This window comes from Myxine glutinosa, chromosome 1, assembly GCF_964187855.1.
Source record: "Myxine glutinosa chromosome 1, kmMyxGlut1.1, whole genome shotgun sequence".
Lineage (NCBI taxonomy): Eukaryota > Metazoa > Chordata > Myxini > Myxiniformes > Myxinidae > Myxine > Myxine glutinosa.
This window is the reverse complement of record NC_136261.1, coordinates 175,429,581-175,456,463: the sequence shown is the minus strand read 5'-3', so window position 1 is coordinate 175,456,463 and position 26,883 is coordinate 175,429,581.

Sequence of the window (26,883 nt, the reverse complement as noted above, 5' to 3'; positions counted from 1 at the left end):
GTCTACAGAGTGTTGTTTACAGAAAATGGGACTAGGGAATGGGGGATTGGGGATAGTTGGGAAGTATTGAGGAAATAGGGGAATATTTACAAGCGGATATGGATGGATGCAAATCCCATATCCGCAACATTGCACCCTTCTCTACCTCGGGGCGGCCCGACCCGATAAATTTTTACCTACTTTAGTGTGGCACTCAGATGTAGTTCCCTCTACTATTAACTCAACCCTGAGTGCGACAGTTTTACAGATGTTCACAAATGAGTAAATATGTCCCCCTGCGACGTTGCACCCTTCTCCTAAAAGAAACACACCCACAGGATAACCGAATCGCGGAAAGAATCCTCAAACTAAACATACAGCCGGTAGGGAGCATCATTTATACAACACTGATATTTACACTACGATCCAGGACCTGTTCTTTGAGGAACACATGCAGATGTTATGCATAGAGAGAGAGAGCACGCATGCCAGCATCGATACACCAACCCACGAGTGCCCTGTGGCCCTACGGCCTTTAATAATGTGCAGAGCACCCCGTCACAAGCACCAAAAGCACCACCCCATTATGTACAGTCAGCACCATCCGGTGCACCAATAAAGTGTTCAATAATAAATGCACAATCAAGTGTCCATGGTCACCGGTGGTGTCGCAGCCGGCCGATGTTCTGCCGCTGGTCTTGCCTTCTTGGAGTGCACTTGGCCTTCTGGCTTCTTTAGAAATAAAGAAAGGCGCCAACCGCGTCCATTTCTAAATTGTGGCCGTCAGGGGGGCCAACTAAAAGTGGTTCACCTGTATGGCATAGGTGCCACGTTGACCCAGAGGTCCATCCACGGGTGGTGCTTGACCGCCAAAGAACTGCGGTCCATTGTGGGCGGCCACCAAAATTGCGGTCCATATGGTGTATCGATCCAGGCAGCAAGCAGCAGAAGTTCAGGCCCACAACTGCGGAGCCAGCACCTCTCTCTCCTCTCTCTCTGCCCCAAAGCCAGATCCTCGGAGGTGGGAGACAAAAGAAGACAAGTGAGTAAGGTGGTAAGGGCGCAAAAGTGCACGCAATACAAGGTAATGCACACTGGGGGCACATGGGAACCAGGTGAGACAGGTACGTTCCTACCGTACGCCCCCCCCCCCCCCCACCAGGTAACCTACATTGCCCCTCCCTTACCCCTTACTGTATCCACAAAACACAACACTACCCATAAACATCTACTTTACACATCAACAAACGTCCCTACTGTCTTCCCCGTTCCTCCCATAAACCAAATTCGTCTTCTCTCCCTCCTAACCAATCAAATTTGCCATTTCCAACTCTCATCAAAATCTGCCATCTCCAACTCAACATCAAAATTTGCCATCACCAATTCATCATCAGTCCCTCCTAAGGAGGGAGAGATGGAATCACCCCAATGTCTCATCCACGTCGTGATGCATCTCACAAATCCACACAGAAATTCTCCTTTCCTGCAACACAGAACAAAGAAAACACAGGTGTGGAGTCATCATCATCACCTCAGGTAAGTGGCTGCGTATGGTGCGACAGGTTAATCAATCCTAACTATTTCCTAAATGACTTTAACAACTTTACATTACCCGGGGTCTTTCCCTGCCAATCCATTGGCCAACTTACACTATGGGTTCTAAAAACCAATTCCCATTGACCAAACTGTGGTGCTTCTCAAGTTGGGGTCTCACTCCCCCGATTCATCACTCGGTGCCCCCGCACAATTTCGGTGGCTGGGTCGTGTGACGCTCCCAGCTGGTCCGCCCACCTGCACACCTCCACCACTGTTGTTGCCTACCGAGCTCACCTGCTCCTCACCCTAACCTAACTAACTGGGGAAGGCCCTCTCGCACTCTCACCCCCTCAGTGCCCTCTCTGGCACGGGCTGCCCGATCCACACCCGGGATCCTCAGGCACCCACTGACACTAACGGCTCCCAGAGCCCACCTGCGGCCTCACCTGGCCGACATCTAACAGTGGCGGAGTGCCCAACCATTCACACTCATACTAACAGGCCACACGACCAGCCAATTTCACCACACCAATGCACCCATCCACAATACCATTCTGCATCCGCACCACAAATTCCAATATCCAACCACAATTTACCTATACCTTCTAACTATTCTTTAAACTACCCTCCCCGGGTACTCGTGAAAAGGGGTCCACTCTTCCCCCATCCACACCTTCGCACCATGCACACCACTCCGTACCACTTACTCCAACTCTCTCCACACCACTCATTCCAATACTCCATGTATTCCACACACCTGTACTTGCACACCTGTGCTCTCATACTTGGTGCCGCCTGCACCCTTCTCTCCCCCAAGCGCATTTGCGCTGATCCACAACACTCACTACTCATACACTGCTCCACACACCTGTCCAGTTCTCACACAGCATCATCTCATCTAACTACTCCCCTCTGAAACTTGCGCTTCCCAGTCGTCCCTTTAAACTATTGCGCTCCCTCGTCATTATCATCCACTCTAATCTACCTGCGTCCCCTCTACAGGTATCCTTGTCACTAACTAATCTTAACGTTGCCTAATGTCATCTTCTAGGGCCCTACACACAATATCCTAACCCACCCGGGTTAGTTTTCACTGCCATACACCCCATAATCTATTGCGCATTTGCCCCCTCTATCATGGGAAGGGTGGCAGGGATGCCACCCTTACCCACCGGGCCCATCGCTCATCAATCCCCCAGTCCTCTGGCACTAATAAGCCCCCCTTATTCAGAGGTACTGGGTCCCGCCTCGGCATCTAAAGCCGAGGCAATCCACGGGGGCGCCTGCTCGCCGGTGTAAGGCCTTCTAGTTTCCCGGGGTCTGGCGGGGGGGTGTCTGGGGTCGGCTAACCCGCTCCCCCCTGGGCGGAGTTAAGGACCTCAACCGCCGGGGATCATCCCGGCGCGTGGCTCGACAGTGCTGCGCCAGGTGACCCAGACGGTTGCAAGTATAGCACCTCACCTGATAAGGTGCTTGTCTCCGGAATTCCAAATTCCCCCCCCCGAAGGTCCGAATTGGATTACCCGCTCGTGGTCCACCGCGGGCCACCTCCGGGGCCGCCTGCCATGGTCCAGGTCCCGCCAGGCGCTGGTCCACCAGCCTCCGGACCATGCCCGCCAGGTCAGGACTCACGTCGGGGGCGGGCCACCTAAGGGGTCCTCCCTCCATCGGGGGTCCCACCTGGCGGACCGCCATTGCGTGACGCTCGCTCCCCCGGGCCAGGGGCCTCGCTGCTTCCCAACGGGCTGCAGCGTCAGCCGCCTGGCTCAGAGTCTGCGGGCGCCACATGGCGAGCTGTTGCCGGAGCTCAATATCCGGGAGGGCCTGGATAAAATGGTCCAGCGCCAGGCTTTCCCGGGAATCCGCTGCCATGTTAGCATGTGCGATCCCCACTGCGCGGCGAATGTCATGGGCAAGTTCCCCGATGGCTTCCTGGGGCTTGCGTTTTCGCAGCGCGAGCTGAGCTTTAACAAGCTCGCTCTGCTGTTCAATGCCGAATCGATTAATTAGGGCGTCGCGGAGGGCTGGCAGGGTGAGAGCACCCGGTGGTAATGCCGTCTGCACCTCCGCTGCCGCGCCGCGCAATGCGGCCACCAGGTGTACTCCACCTTCGTCCTCACCCCAACCGTTGCCCTTACACACACAGTCAAACTGCGCCAGGTACGCGCGTAGATCACTCTTGCCGTCATACGGCGCGAGTGGGACCTTGTGGGACCACCTCGTATGCGAGTCGTTGCCCGCCTGCCGGACCCCGTGCGTCGCCCCTTGCGGGGTCAGCACGGGGCCGAACCGGCCGGGCCCCCACAGTACATTACCCCCAAGGGTCTCCCGTGCCTCCCCTGTCCCTCTAAAAACTACCCCTGTTGGTGTCGATGCATGGGTCACACTTCCGCAACCCGCTACCCATTCCATACCACCACAACCTTGCTCACTCACACCTCGCACCTCTCCCATCACCGGACCCTCTCGCTCGCACCCTCGTTCCATACCCTCCGGACCAGCCATACACCTCACTCTTGGCCTCTCACGAACATCCGGGTCCATCTCGACCCCCAAGCTTATTAAATCACCTGGCGCATCATACGCACGACCATATTGGTCACCACTTACACCGGGTCCTCTTTCTCTTCGCTTCTCCTCCATCACCTGCGAATCCCTCATCCGGTTAATGAGCACATCATCACGATCCGAACACAGACTTTGGACCAATTCTTTTACTTCCTCCTTTATCTCTTTCTTATCCTCTCTCCGTCGCTTCTTAATTTCGCTCACCCCTTCCTCCACTTCTTCTAATTTCTGCTTCACCTCCTTCATCTCCTCGTGCGCCCCCTTAAGTTCTTCCTCTAACTCCACCTTATTTTTTTCTATGTGCTCCCGCACCTCCCGCTCTTTAACCTCCATCACCTCTACCACCTTGTTCATTTTCCTCGTCAGGGTCCTCATGTACCGTCTGACACTCTTTTTTAATTACCCCTACGTCCTTTTTCATCTCCTTCTGTGTCGATTTAAAACCCTCTATTACCGCTGTGTTCTTCTTTACCTGGTCCCCCAACTCCTTTTGTCCCACTGTCAGTTGTTCTACTCCCAGCGTCAACTCCTCTATACCACCTTGCAATTTTACAGTCCCCTTTCTCACCTCCTTCTCCATGCGCTCCTTACAGTGCCTCACCTCCTCGCGCACTCCTCCGACCTCCTCACTCACACCTCTTCTGATCTCCTCTCCCATCACTTGCATCTCCTGCCCAGATGCCACCCTCATCTGCTCCATTTCCTCCCTGTGAGCATCCAATTTAGTTTCTACCCCCATTCTGACCCCCTCTATCTGCTGCCCCATTTTTTTAACTTCCCTTTCCGCTTGGTCCCTCATGTCCCTCAATTTGCCTTCCATACTGTTTTCTAACCCCTCTAACCCCTTTTTCATCCCTTCCATTTGATTCTCTTGAGCGGCCATTCTGTTTTCTACCCCCATTAACCCATGTTTCACCCCTTCTATCCCATTGTCTAACCCCTCTAATTTCTTGTCTAATCCCTCACCGGTACCCCTCGCTTCGTCCCTCATTACCCCCAATTGCTCACTCTGAGCCCTCGCTTCGTCCCTCATTACCCCCATTTGGCCCTCCAATCGCTCACCCAATCACTCAATTTGGCTCCCCATACTCATCTGTACAGCTGCCTGTAGCTGCGCAATGAGGGCCTGCATGTCAATCCCTCCCACTTGTGCAGCGGGCGCGGCCGCCGTAGCCATCTGCGAGGCGCCATTTTGCGCGCCCGTAACCTCGTGCGCGAGGACGCCATTTTGCGAACCTGCCGCCCTCACTGCTTCGCTCTCCTCATGTCCCTCAATTTGGTCCTGGATCGACCCTGCCTCACTCTCCTCTACCGGAACCCAGCCGTCTTGATCTGCCATAGCGCGACTTTCAAAATTCGGGTTTTTTGTAAAACAAAATCAAATTTCGGTGTCTTTATAATTTTGACCAAATTTTTTCCTAGATGTTTTAAAAAAAATTTGGTTCGGGCCTCGAATCCCACTCCTGACACCAATTGTTACGGATTGCAGTTAGATGTTATTTCGACCGAGCGGTGGTGTATTACCGCGACCTAACAGTTATTCCCCGACTAGACCCCGATTCCACCCAAACGTTGACCAAATCGCGCTATGCTAAATCAATGATGGAAAGGACACAACGACTGGGATAGATGAAACGACGCAAGGGGTACAGTTCTCAAGACCTCCGGAGGAGGATATAATTACAGTGGGGGAGAAAAGGGGTAGATTACAAGGTAGTGAGGTAAAGGCACAGAAGAGATAGGCACTTAATTAGTCTTATCTTAGCCCAGACAGACCACAGACAAACGGAACAAGGCTGACTTACACAGGGATTGATGGCAGGGAAGGACAGGTAGTTCGATAGCACAAAGTGCACCTTGGCTCGGGGACAGGATCAAGCACGGTCCAAGAGATGCAGGGAGGCCTCACAGCGCTCGGAGGTGGCGTCTTTCTTTCTCCAAGCTCAGCGCGCATCTGACGTCACCTCCATCTTCCTGCGCATGCTCAGCGGGGAGTGACACGCCCTCGGATGGTTGGCTCCGCCCCAGATGGGACCGGTCCGCCGCTCCCATTGGGTGCGGGGGTTACCGGGCTCTGCCCTTGACGAGGAGCTGACAGGGAGCCCCTATTTGGTAACCCCGTCGAGCACATGTTCGATGGCGGCTCGCTGGGAAGGCCTCATGCCCTCCCAACACCCCCTACCAACCAAGCCGGAGTGAGGACGCGCACTCCCTGTGCACGCCGCCGCCGTTGCTGTTGTTGTTGTTGTTGCTGAACCGTGAGGAAGAGCTGCGGGGAGGTATTGGGAGGTCCTAAACTTCCTAACGGTGCCATACAATCACATTCTGGTGCAACGAAGGGTCAGAATTAATGGAAACGAGTCCTTAACTGACATAGACTAAGAATAACTAGCAAGATGTCCTATAGTTGTCTTACATGAGATGCGGTGAACCTGGGCACGACATTTAATGGGGGAAATAGGGGGAGGTCGGGTCTACAGAGTGTTGTTTACAGAAAATGGGACTAGGGAATGGGGGATTGGGGATAGTTGGGAAGTATTGAGGAAATAGGGGAATATTTACAAGCGGATATGGATGGATGCAAATCCCATATCCGCAACAATATATATATATTGTTGCGGATCTCTCGAGCCCGTCGACGTACAGAGGGGGGTTAAACCCTTTTTCCCCTTCGAGCTTCGAGTCCACGAGGCCGAGTCGCCACTCCCATAGCGAGCGTGCGGAAGGGTATCTGGTCGAGTCCCTACGTACCTTCGATACACACGCCGCCACGTGAACGGGGACTGGACCTCGCACAAGTCACGCTAATCGGATACGCCGAGCGGTTTGCGTATCATGTGACTTCTGCCGTTACTTCTTATTGAACCCGATTTGAGCGGTTTTATTCGTACAATGCTAGGCCAATGGATGGAAATGACGGGAACGATCAAATGGAAGGAAGAACACAGGTTTATTATTATTTACACAGTTATCAGGGTAAAGAGAAGAGACACTGAGCAGATACTTAGTCAATCTTACTTAATCCCCAGACAAGGGACCACTCACTCATGCAGGGAAAAGAAGGAAGGACAAGTTCGCACTCCAAACGCGTCCTGGCACCGTTCGCTCCAGACAGCTCGCCGGGTGTGGCCCTCGGATGTTCGCGGCATGTGTGCAGGGAGCTCGTTGGTGTCTGTAGCCCCGGGATGGATCGTCTTCGCGAGTGCCGTTATCAGGCAGCAGAGCGCAGGGCACAGGGAGAGTTCGTGCACAGAGAGAGCTATAACAACTAACCGACTGACTTCACTCGTGACTCGTAGACTCATGACTCATTCTATCTCTCTCACTGGGACTTGGTCACTGCTGCACTCTCTCACAATGCTCACTCAACGCTGGGTCACCAGGGCACTGCACTGCACTGGGGCACTCTCTCTCTCGGCCACTGGTACTCTGACTGGGGCGGGGGGGCCCGGGGCAGGGTTTTATAGCCCCGCCCCCGAGTCTTACCCGAATGTTCCAAGCCGCTTCTCTGGCTGCTGTTGTTAGCCACTCCCCTTGAGCTCCGATTGGCTGCTCGCCGCCTACCGGCCACTCCCCTGCAGCTCCTCCTTCGGGCCTGCCAGACTTGCTCTCGGTCCTAGCACATGGCATTCTAGCCCAATCGAGGCCTAAACTTACTGGCCTGCTCAATGCATACTAACACCGGAAAGGAGACTAAGCTTACATTTAATAAGAAATAACTGAACTAAAGCGAGGCTACATGTTGTGGTGCAACTACCTACGAGGGGGGTTATCCTTTATTCTGAAAACCGCAACAATATATATTTATATATATATATATATATACAGTGGAACCTCGACTTACGAGTGCCCCAACTTACGAGTTTTTCGAGATACGAGCCGTCACTCTGGCAGTTTATTGCTTTGAGATGCGAGCCGAGATCCGAGTTACGAGCTTTCGCCACCCGGTCACGTGGTTATCTTGCCGTTCAAGTACAGTATCTCTGTCGTATAGCGCTAATGATATATAACGCCGCCGATAATGATATGATAATTTATGATAATCTATGCAGCACGACGTGGTCCTCACGTCACACAAGGCGCCTTTGCCGGCGCAAAACGGCTCTCTCAGGGTCAAACTCGGTATCGTTTTGAGCGCACGGTTCAGACCTTCAAGAAAAAGTTTATTTTGTAAAAATCGAGCCACGCGTTCAAAAGATATGACCGGTTTTGTTCGCCGGCACGTCGGCGCTCGAATCGAATCGAGTTAAAACGAACACTGCCGTTGTCGGGTCCGTCTGAGACAACCACCGGGCCTAGAACGCTGGGACCGGTCTCGTTGGATAGGCCTGGATCAGATCTCGAAACGCTGGAAGCTGCACCTCTCTGTGATAATCTTGTGGACCATGACAAGAGATCGTGCGACACGTGGTTATCATGCCGTGCAAGTACAGTATCTCTGCCGTCAACTTGTTCAGAGTGCCGGCGATAGCTCGCCTTCTCTTTGTGGAAAACACGGTGAGATCCTTAACATCCAACAACTAATGGGACGCAAACGGGGCGCCCAGTTTAGCGGTACACCCATTGATGAATCACCCTGCCTGTGATTCACCCATGACAGGTTATAGCTGGGTCGGGATTCAAACCCAGGCTGGACAGTTTAGACTTTAGAGTCAAGTGTGCGTACCTCCAGTCCAGGCCATCCTGCCAACTTGTATGCTGCATACAGGTGAAATATAAAGCGCGAGATATTTTTATATATACTGTATATTAAAAAAAAAATTGGTGTGGTTTTTGGCGGGCTGGAACGGATTAATAGCATTTCAATGGGGAAATTTGATTTGAGATACGAGCAATTTGAGTTACGAGCTCGGTCACGGAACGGATTAAACTCGTAAGTCAAGGTTCCACTGTATATATATATATATATATATATATATATATATATATATATATATATATATATATATATATATATATATATATTGTTACGGACCATGGATAAGATGTTGGTTTTGCCGAGCGGAGGCCCCGCGGCCCTAACAGTTACCCCGACTAACCCGATTCCCGAACGTTGGCCGGATCGCACCACATATATTCAATATGGAAAAGACAAAAGCGACACGGATGTGAAGACGAAGAAGAAGACGAAATAATAGGGAATACGAATATAATTTATTTACTATTTACAGGCTCAAAGTAACCAAGGAAGAAGGAAAGATAAGAAAATAATTTACAGAAGATATTAGACACAGTGCAACGCTAGCTTATACAAACTTAATTAACCCAAGGACAGAACAAACAAAACAAACTCACGTACACAAGAAGGATGGAAAGGCAGGAGGTGGATGGCTGGAGGGAGAGGAAGGTCCAATGGTACTGCAGCACGATCGGCGTATTTGACCGCCGCCGTTCCTTCGCGGCCCTGCTCCAGAACTGCCGTCAAGGCCCCACGCTGCTGTCGTTGCTGTGGCTGCTCTGGGGACGTCGCGTGCTTTGCCAGGACTCGTCTGGTCCAACCACACAACTGAACAACGTGCTTGCTTCTTGCCCAACTCTCTTGCTTGGTCCAACTTTGGCGAGCAAGGCGACGAATAGCAGGCTTTGTGCTTCCCTGGACGATCTCCTCCGCAGTACCTTGCGCGCGCGCTTTTATAGCGCCTCCGGCGATCAAGCCGCAGGCCTTTTGGACACGCCCATCGGTGTGCTCACCTCGGCCCTGGTTGGTCGCGTGACCCTCTGGCTCCGCCCTTGATGACGACGGGCGGGCACACCCTTCTTCCCCGACCCGAGCACATGTTCAATGGTGGTTTTGGAGGGGATGTAATTGGCAATCGAGGCTTGGCAATGATGAAAGGGGAATGTGAATGAAAGGAATCTACTCTATTTCACTTGGTGCAATGGAGTGTCATCTTAATGGAAGACAAGGCCTTACCCTAATACACATAATAAAGATATAACTATCAACCAGGGGGAAATCTATGATTGGCTGACATGATTGTTTATGACCTAATTATGGGACGCCCTTTGACCTTTATACAACACTGGAGTGAGGAGGGTCCAGAATAAAGCAATATTAATAAAACACACAATAAAAAAAATACAATCCTCATATCCGCAACAATATATATATATATATATATATATATATATATATATATATATATATATATATATATATGTATATATATATATATATATATATATATATATATATATATATATATATATATATATATTGTTGCGGATCTCCCGAAGCCCGTTCCCGTTACAAAGGGGGGATCAAACCCCGTTTTCCCCCTGGGTCTTCAGATCCACGAGACCGAATCGCCACTTCCGGAGCAAGTGTGAAAAAGGGTGTGCGGTCAACGTCGTACGTACCTTTCACCAACGCTGCCCCGAAAGTGGGGACCAAGCCTCGCACAAGCCACGCTTAATCGAGTACGCCTGAGCGGTATGCGTATCACGTGACTCGTGCTGTTACTTTTATTGGAACCCGATTCGAGCGGTTTTATTCGTATCATGCGAAGCCAATGGATGGAAGGGACGAAAAACGGTCAAATCAGAGGAAGAACATGATTTATTATTATCTATCTATAATTCCAGTAATCTCTGTCTGTCTGTCTGTACGTTTGTCTGTGACCGCTGTTTCTCGACAACCACGGGTCCGATATACTTTTAACTTGCCAGGTATATTGCTGGGGACCCGAGGATGTGCCTTTTCAAGGTTTCATATTAATCGGACAATTACTTACCGAGCTATGTCCAAAAAACGATTCAACCAATCAGAGAGCAGCGAACGATCGCGTGTGCCGAACGTGGCGGGCACACTCTGCCTCGGATGGCACATTTGAGAGCGTATTCATTTATTTCACGTTTGCAAACTATGTTGGCGTTAAACTATGTTTTACAACTAATAAAAACGAATTTGCGATTCATTCGCTTTCCTGCGCGTTTGTGCACGCGATGGCGATTTCTTTACCAAACTCCGGAAGCCGTTCGCTTTGGACCAAACCATTGCATGTAAATAGAGGGGGGGGATTGTCACCACTCGCAAGCCGTTCGCTTTGGACCAAACCATTTCATGTAAATAGAGGGGGGGGATATAATTTTAGATATAGATATAGTACGGGCATGCCCTAGTTTACACAATGTAGAATGATTAGCAGAAGAAAAGGAGACACAGGGAAGAAGCTTAATCGATCTTAACTTATCCCCAGACAAATGGGCCCAATTACTCACACGGGGAAATGGAAGAAGAGCAGGTTCGCGCGCCAAACGCGCCTTGCTGCCGGTCGCTCCGGGGCAGCTCGCTCGTGGTGTAGCCCTCTGGCGGTCACGGCATGTATCAGGAGAAGGCAGACAGGAGGAAATCGCGCGTCTGTCGCCCGGCGTGGGTCGTCCTCTCGAGCGCGCGATTAATACAGCACAGAGCGCAGGGCACGGGGGAAGTTCATGTACAATCAGCAATTCAAATCGTTCGTCCTGCAGCTCCACTCGCGTTCTCAAGCTCAACCCAACTCACTCTCACGGGGAACTGTAAATCGTCTCACAGGGAACTGTAACTTGCACACGACTCTGACCGAGAACTTCTCTTACTCAACTCAACTCCTTCTCAATTGCCGTCTGACCTCAGGACTCAGGTGGGGGGCTCGGATCAGGGTTATATGGCTCCGACCTGGCCCGACTCGAATGTTCCAAAACCCCGCCTCTGGTCGTCGTGGTTAGTCACTCCCCTCGAGCCCTGTTTGGCGGCCCGTGCTTACCAACCACTCCTCCTGCCGTGCCTTCCTTCGGCCTTGGTAGATTTGTTTAGGCCTGCCGCGTGGCATTTCAGCGCCAAACCAAAAGCATCAAAGCAAAGTGCCAAAAGAACACCCAAGCTCACTGGCCTACTCAACGCAAAACTAAACACAGGAAAGGACTACGCTTACATTCACTAAGAAATAACTGAACTATTGCGAGGCTTCATGTTGTGGCGCATCTACCTATGAGGGGGAATTGACCTTTATTCCAAAACCACAACAATATATATACATATATATGTCTTTATCTTGTTTGGATGTGCCTGATATTTTTACTTTTAAACTTATTTTATGTCTTTATCTTGTTTAGATGTGCCTGATATTTTTTATTTTTACTCTTTAACTTATTTTACTCCCTTTTATCTTATTTTACTTCAGAACTCACAAAAAAAAATCTTTCCCAAGACCTTAGCCATCATTTCCCTGCCTCTCTTCTGTTTTTCCTTTAACTTGTTAATATACAGACTTGGCATTTAATATGGAATTTTTTTTCTTTCTTGACTTGGGTTTACTTTCTCAACTCAATATATCAATCTGGTGAGTTTCTTTTACACTTTGGTGATTTATTTGTTAAAAGAACGATGTCACTGATTGTCTGTCGCAGCAAGAAGTCAACAACAGGATTATATCACAGGTGGCGTGGCAAAATGTACGGACAGGTGCATTTGACGATTGGCTTCACAGTCGGGTATACAAGGGTTGTTGCGTTCTGTATTTGTGGAAAACAACTGCTCCACATCTCCAAAAGTTATTGCCACTTCCTCTGGAGATGGTCCGTCAACTCGACAATGCTGTTTGTCATGGAGTGGTGGCTTTACGAAATTATGGCATGAAAGAGCGTGCTATTGCTCGGCAGTATGGCATCACTCAAGGTCAGGTGTCAAAGATCCTGAAACGAAATGCTCAGAGGGGTGTCCCTACTCCAATACCGAGGCCAGGACGTCCCCGCAGAACCACAGGGAGGGATGATCGCCAGCTGCACCGGTTAGTCCGCAATGGCCGTACCAAGTCAGCTAATCGGCTTAGGGCTGAGTGGCAGCAACTGACAAATGTGCCTGTATCAAGAAGGCTAGTCAACCAATGACTGGTTCAAGCAGGCTATCGTGCCAGGTGACCCCTGAGAAAGCCACGCCTGACCAGACAACACCGCCAGTGCTGATTGCAGTGGGCCAGAGAGCACCGTCAATGGCAGCCAGGACACTGGAATCACGTGATCTTCAGCGACGAGTCTAGATTTCTGGTCTATCGTCAAGATGGCCGCGTCCCAGTGCGCAGACAAGTGCATGAAGCCTACAATAAAGATTGTATAGTGCCAAGAGTCCAAGCTGGAGGTGGTGGGGTGACCGTTTGGGCTGCTTTTCATGCAGGGGGCAAAACTGACCTGGTTGTTCTGAATGGAAACCTGAACCAGTTCAAGTGCAGGGCCATTCTGGAAGAAACATTGCTTCCATTTGCTCGTGCAGCCTTTCGAGGAAACTTTGTCTTCCAAGATGACAATGCACGGCCTCATCATGCTCGCATGATCCAACACTTTCTTGCTGACCGTGGTGTAGAGCATATGGAGTGGCCTGCCATGTCCCCAGATATGAATCCTGTAGAGAACTTGTGGGCAGAATTAACGCGTCAAATCGACCACTTGGACCAGCAGCCGACCTCTGTGCGTGAATTGCAGCAGGCTATTGTCACTGCATGGCAAGCGATTCCTGTCCAAACCTTGGCAAATCTCGTGAACAGCATGCCTCAACGTGTGCTCTCCTGAATGCTCGTGGGGGTTACACGAAATACTGAACTGTAATTTTACTGTCCGTAATCCCAGTCGTAATTTAACTTTTGTTTTTGTTAAAAAAAATTTTGGCTAATGTGCAAAATAAAGAGATACTTCTGGAAAACGTACAGAAGTTTAACACAGTACTGTCCATGAATTGAGTTCGATATCAGTTTACATCACTTTCAAGGATCAATTTATTTGTTTCAAAATGTCAAATATGGTTTTTGATTTCTTTTAAAGGTCACATTAACAAAATCTAGAATAATTTCAACATAATTCCAATGAACTTTTGGTTCGAAGTCATCTTGAAAAGTAAGTTCACCCCCACAAAAAAAATATTCCATATGAAATGCCAAGTCTGTATAATGAACAATTTTGTTACAATGATTGATCAACAAACCCCTGGCCTCACCATAACAGGAGAATAGTGATGTGAGTCGGTGTCTCGGCATGATGCCAAATGTCCAATTGACTTTCGCAGGGAATGATATGGCATATACCCAATGGTCAAATTATCATCTAATCACAAGGATTAGCCCAATGATAATAGCCCATTCAAATGTATCATCAATTTACTTTACTTAAGTTCTAACATCATGGATTTCCGCAGAAGAAATGGGGCCAAAACGATTACAATAATAAACTAATTTATGTAACTGCATACGCATGTAAAATCACTATTCATAAGGAATAATATTCAATTATTCCTCCAAACTTTAATGCTACCTATTCAAACGAGCGAGGATTATATGGTGACACGAGCGTGCATATATTATAAACTCTTTACTTTAATGTAAGCGGTGAACGTTGGAGAAGTTGAGTTTACTTGGTCTCTGTGCAGAGAGATTTATGCAGAGAAAGTAGCAAGTCAAATAGTCTTTTGGAGTGGAAATTCCAAAATGGATAACCGTAATTGTTGTGTTCCTAGATGCAAATCGGACTCATTAAAATATAAGAGGTACGAGAAATATCTGTAGATTCCTATAATATCCTATGAACACACACACACACACACACACACACACACACACACACACACACACACACACACACACACACACACACACACACACACACACACACACACACACACACACACACACACACACACACACACACGATCTTCCAGTCGGTGTTCAGAAAAACCCAATCCAGATATGGTGTCTCCCACAGGGAAGTCTGCCGGGCACATCTTGCTCCCGCATAAATAATAGCTGGCACAAATTGCGTGTATATTCATGTTGAGAAGATGACCTTTCTCGAAGAGTTGGTAACCATTACTTGGTAATAATACACATCATCGTCTTTCCAATTGCAGATATCCATTAAAAAAATCTCCAAGCTTGCCATGTTCACAGGAGGCACTCCCGCAAGGTCCAAATCCCACTTACTGGTAGAAATCTATTACAGGTTTAGGCAACAAACACCTATTCACTTGGGCCATGCACTGGCCCACATGGTTGGAAGTTTGCAGTATAGGCAGCTGCCCTTTCAGTGAGCTGAGAAAGGGCTCCAAGTCCTTTGTTGTGCAGAGACACACCCCTTTCTCTCAGGTATGTAATTTTAGCTTATTTTAGAAGCTTTGTGAACAATTTTAGGTAACAATCCTTGTCTTGCACACACAATTTACTTTAGGGTGCCCCGAACACTATTATTTCTAGGAATTTCTGCCCATGCGAAAGTTTCTGCTCTGGGGCAGTTTAGACCATTTTGAAAGTCCAGTTTTATCACCGGGCGCATTCCCTTTAGGTGTTGCTTTTTCTTTTCCAAGATTCAGATATAATCTGCCTCCTTGTTGTGTTCTTTTTCAGTCTTGATAAGTTCCTTTCCATAAATCTTCTAGTTTATCTTTTTCTTGGGGACGTTATATATTTTGCTCTTGTTTCCCAAAATGGCGATATAATATTTTCTGGTTATTTTCAAAAAGGTTTTGTTTTCTCCCATTGTTGTCGTTGGCGTAGCTGAAATGAGTTGACAGAATGCCATAATGAGTTGATATTTGGTGGTTGTAATGGGATGTGCTCCAGGGGTTTTTAGGCTTCTTTTTTTTTTGTATACAGAATCGAGGCTCGTGTAAGAGCTAACACATTGAACATGAAAACATGCACATACACATAAAACATGCAATGAAGGGAGCGGGAGACAAGAGGGGGAGAGAGGGAAGCGCACAACCACAACAACAGTAGAGAACAGGGACATCGGTAGATCTGTGGAAGGGGGAGGGCTGGGAGAGGAGCAAATGAACATTTCTAGGAATTATCAGGAAAGAAGTTGGGGATTTAAAGAGATGGATTTGGGGTGTTTTAACAGGGGTAGAAAAGATCAATTCCTCTTTTCTGACTCCACACCCTGGCATTTTGATTCCAATTTTGTTCAGGCTGAACATATCGTCAAACCTTTACATTTTTCATTCAGTGTAAAAAACAAACAAAGCGATTGTTAACATGACCATCAAATATCAAAAGCATCGGCGTTACAGCACTTCCAACAAAACGGTAATTATAGGCCTTAGGCTTCATGCCTCACCTTCGAGCCATTTCAGACAAATTAAACCCAGGTTTCTTAATACAGAAGTGTATCGTTTCAGTAGTATCGTTTTTGTAATAGTAATAATAATAATATAGTAAATATGACCATAACACTTTAATCCCAATGTCGTGAATACAAAGTTAATGGATTGAAGCGGTGATGGTTCATGAATCAATGATAAGCGGTGTGCGGTACCAACAACCACGGAAGTAAGGAATTCGTTTTCTGATATCATGTTATTAACCCAATCTTTGTGGGCTATATAGATTACAGTAGATCTTCCCTCATGTCTGTAAGTAAAACTTACCTCATGGATGTCGGTATTCCTCCAAATTTCTTTTTTTTTATTGTTATAAGCAGCATTAACGACTGTTTAAAAAAAACGAATAATATGTGTTTGTGGTTTATAATATTTTACAAGCCCGGCTACGCAGATGTTAGACTTTCGGTCTTGTTTTTGTATACCAAGTCGGGGCTCGTATAAGAGCTAACATATATAACATATAATAAAGGGATCGGGAGACAGGAGGGGGAAAGAGAGGTAAACACAACAATAGTAGAGTACAGGGACATCAGGAGATTTATTGAAGAGAGAGGGCTGCGGTGGGGTACACGGGATAAACAAGATGGACACTACAGGGGCTTTCAGGAAGGAAACAGGGAATTTGAAGGAGGTGGATTTAGGGTGGATTAATGGGGGTAGAAAAGATCAAGGTTTTGGATGGGGGAAGATATGAGATGGTGGTGAACAGCTGTTTTAAAGACCTGGAGGGAGGAGAGGGATTGAAGGAAGTGAGGGAGTTTGTTCCAGAGGTGGGAGAAAAGAGGAATGAAGGAGTGAAGGTGAGCAGAGAGTCTTGATTTTGGCAGTTTAACCATAAGAGGGTTGCAGGCAGATCTTGTGCATCCTGAAGGAATTTTCGGGGGACAATGCACAGACAGAGCTGGGAGAGCTCGGTTGCAGAGGAGCCGGTAGAAGACAGAAAGATCACCAACCTGCCTGCGGTGAGAGTGAAAGGCCCTCAGATTCAGCTTCATCGTGAGAGATTCCAATGATTCTAAAAGCTTTGATTAAAGTAAATTATCAATGCAAATCTTTATTGTGTGGCACTGATACCAGTGGGAGAATTGATTACAAGTCCCAGCACTTTACAATATTATCATGGTGTTTCTGCATGAAAACATTGTACAATTGAAAACTACTTGGCCATTTTACATATGTGCTCTGTATTTTATGCACTCCTAAACCGCTGGACAAAATACGTAAAGAAGTGCTAGTTGTAATGAGCATGAGAACTCTCTTCCACCTTAGTCACCTCCACCTTAGATTTTTACATCGTAGCCCATAGGGCAAAGCCGTCTCGAACAGTGTTTGTCCATCTGTATGTATGTATGTCCCTTCAAACATAAACCAATCAGTGCTGAGGATCTGGTCACATGACAAGGTGATGTGGTTACGGCTGTCATTAATGGCGATAGGGCAGCTGACTCTCCACACTCCGGCATTTTGATTCCAATTTCGTTCATGCCGAACATATCGTCGAACCTGTGATATATCACAATCGCCATGCTATACCTTCACGTTTTTCATTCAGTGCGAAACATAAACAAACCAATTGTTAAAATGATCATCAAATATCGAAAGCATCGGCGTTACGGCTCTTCCATCAAAACGGTAGGCCTACATATAGGCCTTAGGCTTTATGCCTCACCTTCTGACCGCTTTGGACAAATCAAGCCCAGGTTTCTTAATACAGTAGTGTATCGTTTTCGTAATCGTAATAATAATAATATCGTAAATATAACCATAACACTTTAATCCCAATGTCATGAATACGAAGTTAATGGATTGAAGCGGTGTATGGTTCATGATTCAATGATAAGTGGTGTACGAAACTAACAATTGCGGAAGTAAGGAATTCGCCTCAGTTATTTGATAGCATGTTATTAACCCAACCATTGTGGGGTATATAGATTACAGTAGATCTTCCCTCAGTTCTGTAAGTAAAACTTACCCCACGGATGTCGGGATTCCACCAAATTTCTTTGTTTTTTTTTTTTGGTTTTTTTTTTGTATACAAGATCGAGGCTCGTGAAAGAGCAAACATTAATCACACAAAAAGACAAACCGACACACAAAACACAAAAAACAAGGGGAGCGGCAGACAAGATGGGGAGAGAGGGGGGAGGACACAAAAGAGAGGGGGAAGAAGGGGAAGGACACAAACACAACATTTGAGAGCAGGGACATCGGGAGGACTTGGGGGGAGGTGGGAGAGGATTAAAACATATGAACACTGCAAGGACTCTGGGGTGAATTACAGGGGGTAGAAAAGATCAAGGTTTTCGATGGGGGAAGATAAGAGATGGTGGTGAACAGCTGTTTTAAAGACCTGGAGGGAGGAGTGGGATTGAAGGGAGTGGGGGAGTTTGTTCCAGAGGCGGGAGAAAAGGGGAATGAAAGAGTGAAGGTGAGCAGAGAGCCTAGACTTTGGCAGTTTAACCATAAGAGGGTTGCAGGCAGATCTTGTGCGACCTGAAGGAATATTGGGGGGACAGAGCACAGAGAGAGCTGGGGGAGCAAGGCCGGAGAGGAGTCGGTAGAAGACAGAAAGACCACCAACCTGCCTGCGGTGAGTGAGTGAAAGGCCCTCGGCGTTGACTACATCGCAGGAGATTCCAATGATTCTGAAAGCTTTGGCCTCAACAGCGTGAAGCCGAGCAAGGTGTGAGGCAGGAGCACCAGCCCAGAGGGGGGAACAGTATTCCATTGAGCTGCGGATGAAAGCCTTGTATGTGGTGAAGAGCTCAGGTGTGCCAAGGAAGGAATTCGCACGACGGAGGATGCCCAGTCGGCGACTGGCTTTGGAGGCCAGCTTGGAAATGTGGTTTTCCCAAGAAAGATCATGGCAGATAGTGAGACCCAAAAGCTTGAGCGACAGAACTTCTTGGAGAGGATTGTTGAGAAAGTAGATGGGAGGGTTGTCCAGTCGGTCCTTTCGGAGACACATTGTAAGAGTGTGAGATTTGTCAGGATTGAAAGACATGTTCCACTTGTTTGACCAGTCTGTGATTTTGTCCAGGTCTGCAGAGAGTGAGGAGGCTGCAGACTGCCGATCTGAGGGATGAGGAATGGAGCGACAGAGTGTAGAGTCGTCAGCAAAGAGATAGAGAGGATTTTCAAGAGAGTCAGAGAGATCATTGATGAAGACCAGAAAAAGCACAGGGCCCAGAACACTACCTTGGGGAACTCCAGCCTGAACAGGAAGAGGAGATGAGAGAAACCCATTCAGGGCCACACGTTGACTACGACCAGAGAGGAAGTCCGCCAGCCATGCGTGGAGATTTCCATGGATACCAAAGGAGGAGAGTTTGGAGAGCAGAGCAGGGTGCCAGACCGTATCGAAGGCACGTGAAATGTCAAGGGAGACAGCTCTAATTTCCTGTTTGGCGTTGAGGACCTCCATCCATTTTTGAGAAAGCAGAAGCAGCATGTCCAGAGTAGAGTGACCAGGTCTGAAACCAAATTGATGATCAGAGATCAAGCCATTGGAGAAGAGGAAAGATTTAATATCTGAAGCAATGATGGATTCCATGACTTTGCTGATAATTGGGAGAAGGCTGATTGGTCTGTAGTTGCTGGGATCTGTTTTTGCACCTTTTTTGTGCAAAGCGGTGATGTTGGCTGATTTCCAAGCAGATGGCAGATGACCTTGAGCAAAAGAGAGGGTGAAGAGAACAGAAAGAGGGAGTGAAAGAGCAGAAGAACATGATTTTAGGACCCGTGGGCTGATGCCGTCAGGACCAGTTGCAGAATCAGAGTCGAGGGTTGACAGAAACTTTTCCACCTTGTCAGGAGGAAAGGACACAGAGTCCAGGAGCAGCTGGGTACGACTGGGTACGGTGGGTACAGAGAGGAATGGGTTTGGGACACAATATTTAGAGGCAAACACAGAGTTGAGGCCTTCAGCTTTTTCACGTGCGGAGTCAGCCGTTAAGCCGTTTGAGGTGAGGGAGGGGATGGAGGGGGAACAAACACCAGAAACAGATTTGACCAGACGCCACCAGGATTTGGAAGAGGGAGACAGATAAGAGAGTTCGGTCTTGAGAATGGTGAGATATTGTTTCCTGGCTCTCCTGAGGGTGGACACACACTTGTTTCGGGCTTTGTGAAAGGAAATGAGATTTCCTTCCGTTGGATTTGCTTTCCAGGAGACGAAAGCAAGTTGTTTCAGGGCAACAGCCTCACCACAAGATTCCGTGTACCATGGACGGGAGGAAGGGTATGACAACTGAGGACGAGATGGTATAAATCTGTGCATGAGAGAGAGCAATTTACTTTGAAAGAATTCCCAGGATGAGTTGATGTCAGAGGCGGTAGAGATGGGAGACCAGTCCAGATGATTGATGGCTGCTTGAAGACCGTGCCAGTTGGCCTGAGTGAAATGCCAGACTCGTCGACGCTGAGGAGGCTCTCTGAGAATGGTCAGAGAGATGTCCACTTTGACAAGCACATGATCAGATGAGCCGATTGGAGCAGAAGAAGAGCAGCAGACATTTTCAGGGAAGTTTGTCATAACCAAATCCAGAAGAGAAGATGCTCCGTTGACTGAGATCCGGGTCGGGAAATTGACAGATTGTGTCAGTCCCAGTGAGTCGCAGAAGTCCTTTGCTGAAGAGCCATGGCTGGTGAGAGAGGTACCCACACCCAGCCAACTGGCATGGTGACAATTGAAATCACCACATATGAGGAAGAGAGAGTTGGGATGGGTAGATAGAAGTTGGTCCATATTATCAGACAGTGAGATGTAGATGGAGTCATCGCTGATTGGTGGACGGTATAACACACATATGAACAAAAGGTGGGAGCGAAGGGGAAGCCGTAGCCAAAGGTATTCCTGGGGGTGAGGTGGAGAGAGGGCAGTGGAGGGCGAGTGAGGAAGAGAGTTTTTTATAAAGATAGCAACCCCACCTCCAGGACGAGGCTCAGGTCTATCATACCGGAGGAGGGAGTAACCTGGGAGAGATACCAAGGCATCAGAGACATCATGAAGGAGGAAAGTTTCTGTTAAGCAGATCACATCTGGTTTGTCAGAAGCAACCTGTATGGAGAGGTCAGTCAAGTTTGAGCGAAGGCCCCGGATGTTTGAGGTCCATACCGTTAATGAAGAGGAAGGGGGAGCATCGGGTCCAGAACATGGGGGGGGGGGGAGGGGTAGGGTAAGATGTGGAAGAGGAGGAAGAGGTAGGGAGAGCTGTTGAAGGTGTGTCAGAGATTTCAGAATAGCTTGGAGAAAGGGAAGAATGGGGCAGACAAAAGGTTTGATGGAGATTGGGTGAGGCACAGTGAGGTGTTATTTGAGGAGGGGGAAGAGCAAGGCAGGAGGTTTGGGGAGATGAAGGTGAAAGTTGGAAGGAGGAAGAAGCAGGGAGGATGCTTTGAGGAGGAGGGGTGAGAGGGGAGTCTAGGAGGGGAGGAGCGAGGGAGAGTCTCGGAGGGGAGGGGTGTGGGGGGAGTTTAGGAGGGAGGGGAGGGAAGGGGCAAGGGGGGAGATTTGAAAGGGATGGGTGATGGGGAGGATTTGGAGGGGAGGGGTGAGATTGGATTTTGAAAAGTGTACGATTCATGGGAAACGAACATTTTTTGCAAAATGAGTTTGAGACCTTCGAGTCAAAAATACGTTTGAGGACACTGGAGGAGGGATGGAGTTCTGGATAGTTTATGGAATGTAGAAAGGAGGAACTGTAAGAGATGGTATTATATATATTTTTTGGAATGAATAGATTTGGTGAGCAAGACGAAAGCATCCTTTTGTAGGAAAATAAGAAAAAGGTGTTATAATATATGAGAGAAAATAGTTGTTCAGGGGAGAGATTATACATTTCTAACCGCGTGATCGCGAACGAAGAACGAACGAACAAAAAGAACAAATAAACGAATAAGACCTGGGAAGGAAATATTTTTTTGGGTTTTTTTTTTTTGTTTGTTTGTTTTTGTGAGTACAGATATTAAACAAGGAGGTACGGGGTGAACGACTGGTACGAAACAGAGAACGAAAATAATTTCAGCGCATTCGACGAATCGCTGAGAGAAAAACAAACCACAAGGTCTGAGACGGTACGGTAGTCTAAGCCTACGAGTACTAGGCCGCAGAATACTCGATACCATTAACCGACGATTGTGTATACATGAACGAAAAATTAGCACCGAAAATTTTCCAAAAGATACGCTGTAGGTACATACACCGAAAGATAGATACAGTCTCGACAAAAACACAATTGAGAAATATAACTTAGCTTCGAAAGCGTGAGCGCATGGAGCAGCTTCGAAAAGACGTGACCTCGCCGTGATCTCGCGAGAATCACTCAATTTTATACTCAATTACTCAATTGTTAATGTTATATACAGCATTAGCGACTGTTAAAAAAGCTAATTATGTGTGTTTGTGGTTTATAATATACTAGCGGGGTCACCTGTGGGAATCCCACGGGCATGGATGTGTGAGACATTTCGACATATTGAGTTAGATGCTGCACATTCATTTTTACAAAATGGTTACTGGCAAGTCATCAGATCCAGAAATGGTGTAATGAACACAATTTATTTATTTCACATAATATGTGACCCCTCACTCCTCTCCACCTGACACTCTCCTCTCTCCACCTGACACTCTCCTCTCTCCACCTAGCACTCCTCTCCTCTCCAATCCCTCACATTCCTCTCCTCTCCTCTCCAATCCCTCACATTCCTCTCCTCTCCAATCCCTCACCTCTCCAATCCCTCACACTCCTCTCCTCTCCAATCCCTCACACGCCTCTCCAATGGCGCCTCACACTCCTCTCCAATTGCTCCTCACTCGCCTCCCCAATCGCTCCTCACTCGCCTCCCCAATCGCTCCTCACTCGCCTCCCCAATCGCTCCTCACTCGCCTCTCCAATCGCTCCTCACTCGCCTCTCCAATCGCACATCGCACTCCTCTCCAATCATGCCTCACACTGCTCTCCAATCGCGCCTCGCACTTCTCTCCAATCGCGCCTCGCACTCTCCAATCGCGCCTCACACTCATCTCCAATCGCGCCTCACACTCCTCTCCAATCGCGCCTCACACTCCTCTCCAATCGCGCCTCACACTCCTCTCCAATCGCGCCTCACACTCCCCTCCAATCGCTCCTCACTCTCCTCTCCAATCGCCCATCACTCGCCTCTCCAATCGCCCCTCACACTCCTCTCCAATCGTGCCTCACACTCCTCTCCAATCGCGCCTCACACTCCTCTCCAAACGCGCCTCACACTCCTCTCCAATCGCACCTCACACTCCTCTCCAATCGCGCCTCACACTCCTCTCCAATCGCGCCTCACACTCCTCTCCAATCGCGCCTCACACTCCTCTCCAATCGCGCCTCACACTCCTCTCCAATCGTGCCTCACACTCCTCTCCAATCGCGCCTCACACTTCTCTCCAATCGCGCCTCACACTCCTCTCCAATCGGCTTTTCCCCATCTCGTTTCTCTCGTTTTTCTCCCGTCTTGTTCTTTTTCTTGCTCCATCATGTTCAAGTTTGCATTGACGTTCGTCGATGGACTCGTTCGCCCGTCTCATTCGTTTTCTTGCTGCATCCTGTTCAAGTCTGCGTTCTTCATCGATCGTCTCATTCATTTTGGAAATAGAAGTTTCCACGCAGCGCATGAATTGTCACGATCCTCAAGAGGAAGTCTCGTAATCATCAAATGATAAATGGCAAGTAAATTATGTTGTTGAAAATTAAAGATTTCAAATAAACCTATTTAAAGTGTATGCGCACATAACTAATAAAAAAAACGAAGAAATATCTCTCGGTAATTTCCTGAAACATATTTTACTTCCAGCTAATAATGTTGAATTAAATAAAAATGAAGAAATATATGTCGGCATCATTGTTGACGTTTTTGTGACGACTGTCATCAAACGAAAACGTAATATATCTTAACGGAAAAGCAAAAGCGAATTTTTAATATATGTCGACACCTTGCCGTCGGTGTCATGTTGGGCGGTGTATGATACATCATGACGCGGTTTTAAAAAATATATCTCTGCATTTTCCCGCGTATGTGGAATGTTCTCAATTATTGCTGACACCGAGTCCAAAACCATCGATAAAAATGAAATCAGATGGTGAGTTAGATTGGAGATAAAGGCGTGAGAGAGACTCAATGGGCTTGAAGTTACAGGCCTTTGAGAATTCATTTCGTTCTATAAACGGCAACTTTCATCGGATTTTCTTCCCGTTTTTTTTCAACCGAGTCTAAAACTATGTTAGCGACTGTGAAAAATGAAATGATATATCGAATTTGATTTGAAATAAAACTGGGAGAGAGAGCAAGACACCACGGGCCTACAAAACAGGCCTCAAAGCTATGCGAGTTAATAAAATGGTGGATATTTGTTTATATGAAGCGAAGCCTCTCCCAGAATGGGTGGAGCTATGGGTGGAGCTACTCTGCAAACCCAGTAAGCCACACCCCGGACAGACGCCCAACAGACAGACAGACAGAATCATCTACGGCTATTATAATATAGATTACAAGCCCGGCTAGGCCGCTGTTAGACTTTTGGTCTTGTTACTTTTATGTTAAGGTGGGGAATTATAAGAAGTGGGTGAATTATCATACGTGCAAATGCAGTCCTGCATAGCTGTTCAGAGTTGCTTGAAATACAGCAATTCTTTATTTATAGTATAATAAAAAATGGAAGCATTATAGATGTGGGGTGGGGATGGTGAAGGGGGTGAATTTAAACTACGTGTCTGTTAATTGAAAAATTTAAATTTCCCAAGTATATTCGTTGGTCAAGTCTATAATTCTCTCTGTTTGTATGTCAATCGCTTACAGGTTGCAATTCTACATCAATCTTCATGAAACTTAACCATTCAAAAAGCTAGAAACCTATTGTTTTTGAGGTCAATAGGCTCAAAGGTCAAGGCCGCATGAAATTATCCAATTTTCATCCAATTGACCTAAAATGTGAATTGGTGGTGGGGGTGATTGGTGGTGGGGGGGGGGGGGAGAGGGAGGGAGGAGGGGAGCAAGGTATACCCGATACTGCCTGGCTGGATGAGCTTTTCCTGGTGGTGGTTTAGGGAGATGGACCGCAATCTGTCTCAAAAGCGACATATCATAACATGTCGAATGCATAAAATTTGACATTAAATCAATACCGTTGGTATTGTTGTAGCTGTGGGGGTCATCCCATTGGCCCAGTGCAAATCTCGGTGGGCCGTGTCAACTGTGGCTGCAACGGGAGCTGGTTCGGCTGTCCGGGACCAGGTCATAGGTATTTCCACTCTGATACCATGCCAGTGGGGGCAGTCAAGTCAGCCAATGCATTGCGATCTTTTAGCCACATGTCTAATCGATAATTATCAGCTGAGAGAATCCACTGAGGTGCACGGCATGGTCTGGATGAGCCCACGGAATTACTCAAATTGCAACAACGATGACAGTTTGAATTCAACCCAAGACCAGGTTGCTGTAATGGTACATGTGGGAGGGAATGCAAAATAAGCAATAGCAACAATCAAACCAACAATGAACCTCTTTACCCTCTATGGAAAGTTGCGCCCATGAAACCTCTTAATTATTTATCTTATCAGGCCCACATTCATACAATAGATAGACAACAGCAAGCGACCCAAAGACAGAAATGCAGGGCAATGCCTGGCAGGACACCACAGGTCTCGACGAGGCATGAGCAGCTGCGAATCAGCTTTGTCAGCAGCTGCGGTCTGCAGGCCGTCTGACACCTGTGAGGAGGTGGAGATGCTTGGCCGGCTGGGTGAGGGTATGGATCTGGCGTGCAGCTCCACAGAACCGACAGTCTCTCCCCAGGCTGAGTTCAGGCATCTCCTGGACTTCTGCCAGGCGCACCCGCCATTATAGCCTCTGGCCCCCACCTCGCCTATGACGTACTATGCCCCTCCCCTCTCACTCACCATTGACCGAAAGGCCTGTTTGATGGGAGTAGGACCGGCCCTCCTAGTTGTCACCTGAAGATGGCCCTCCCCCTTTTTGGAATGCCCTGCAGGCATTTTCCAATGAAACTAGCGCTTCAACACCTATTGGAATGCTTAAAAAGGACATAAAGGACAGATTCCCAGTGGCTCAAAGCATTAAATGAATGCTCAGTGTTCGCAGTTTGTAGACACATGCATTGGGGGGTGGATGTCGTCGTCTTGTGAAACAAAGTGACGCAAATCTAATATCATGACTAATTCCCTTACGCTTACTCTAAGACATTAACGACTGCGGTAACTAATCGATACTAAGGAATGTTAACCCCTCAGTCATTTCCTCAACACTTTCAATTAACTTGAAATTTTAACAGGGGACCATTTGTAATATATAATTATGAGGAACATGTACGTATATATATACTAGCGAGGTACCTGTGCCTCGCATGGGTGGGAGGCCGGAAGCAGTCAGACAATGCAATGCGTAAACAGTGAATGCCAAACCATGAACCAATAAATTCACCATTTCTGTGCCACCTTCAGTCCATCGGCAGGCATGGTCAGCCGTTTCATGAGTGATTTGGCAAAAAAAACAAAAAAAACTTACTGCAGCTGAATGTTTCTACACATTGTCAATGGCGAAACTGCAAATGCCAAATCCACGAATGTCACAGGTTGAAACACATCATTTCCTTAGTCTCCTTTAAACTCAATCTCCATATTTTCATTCCA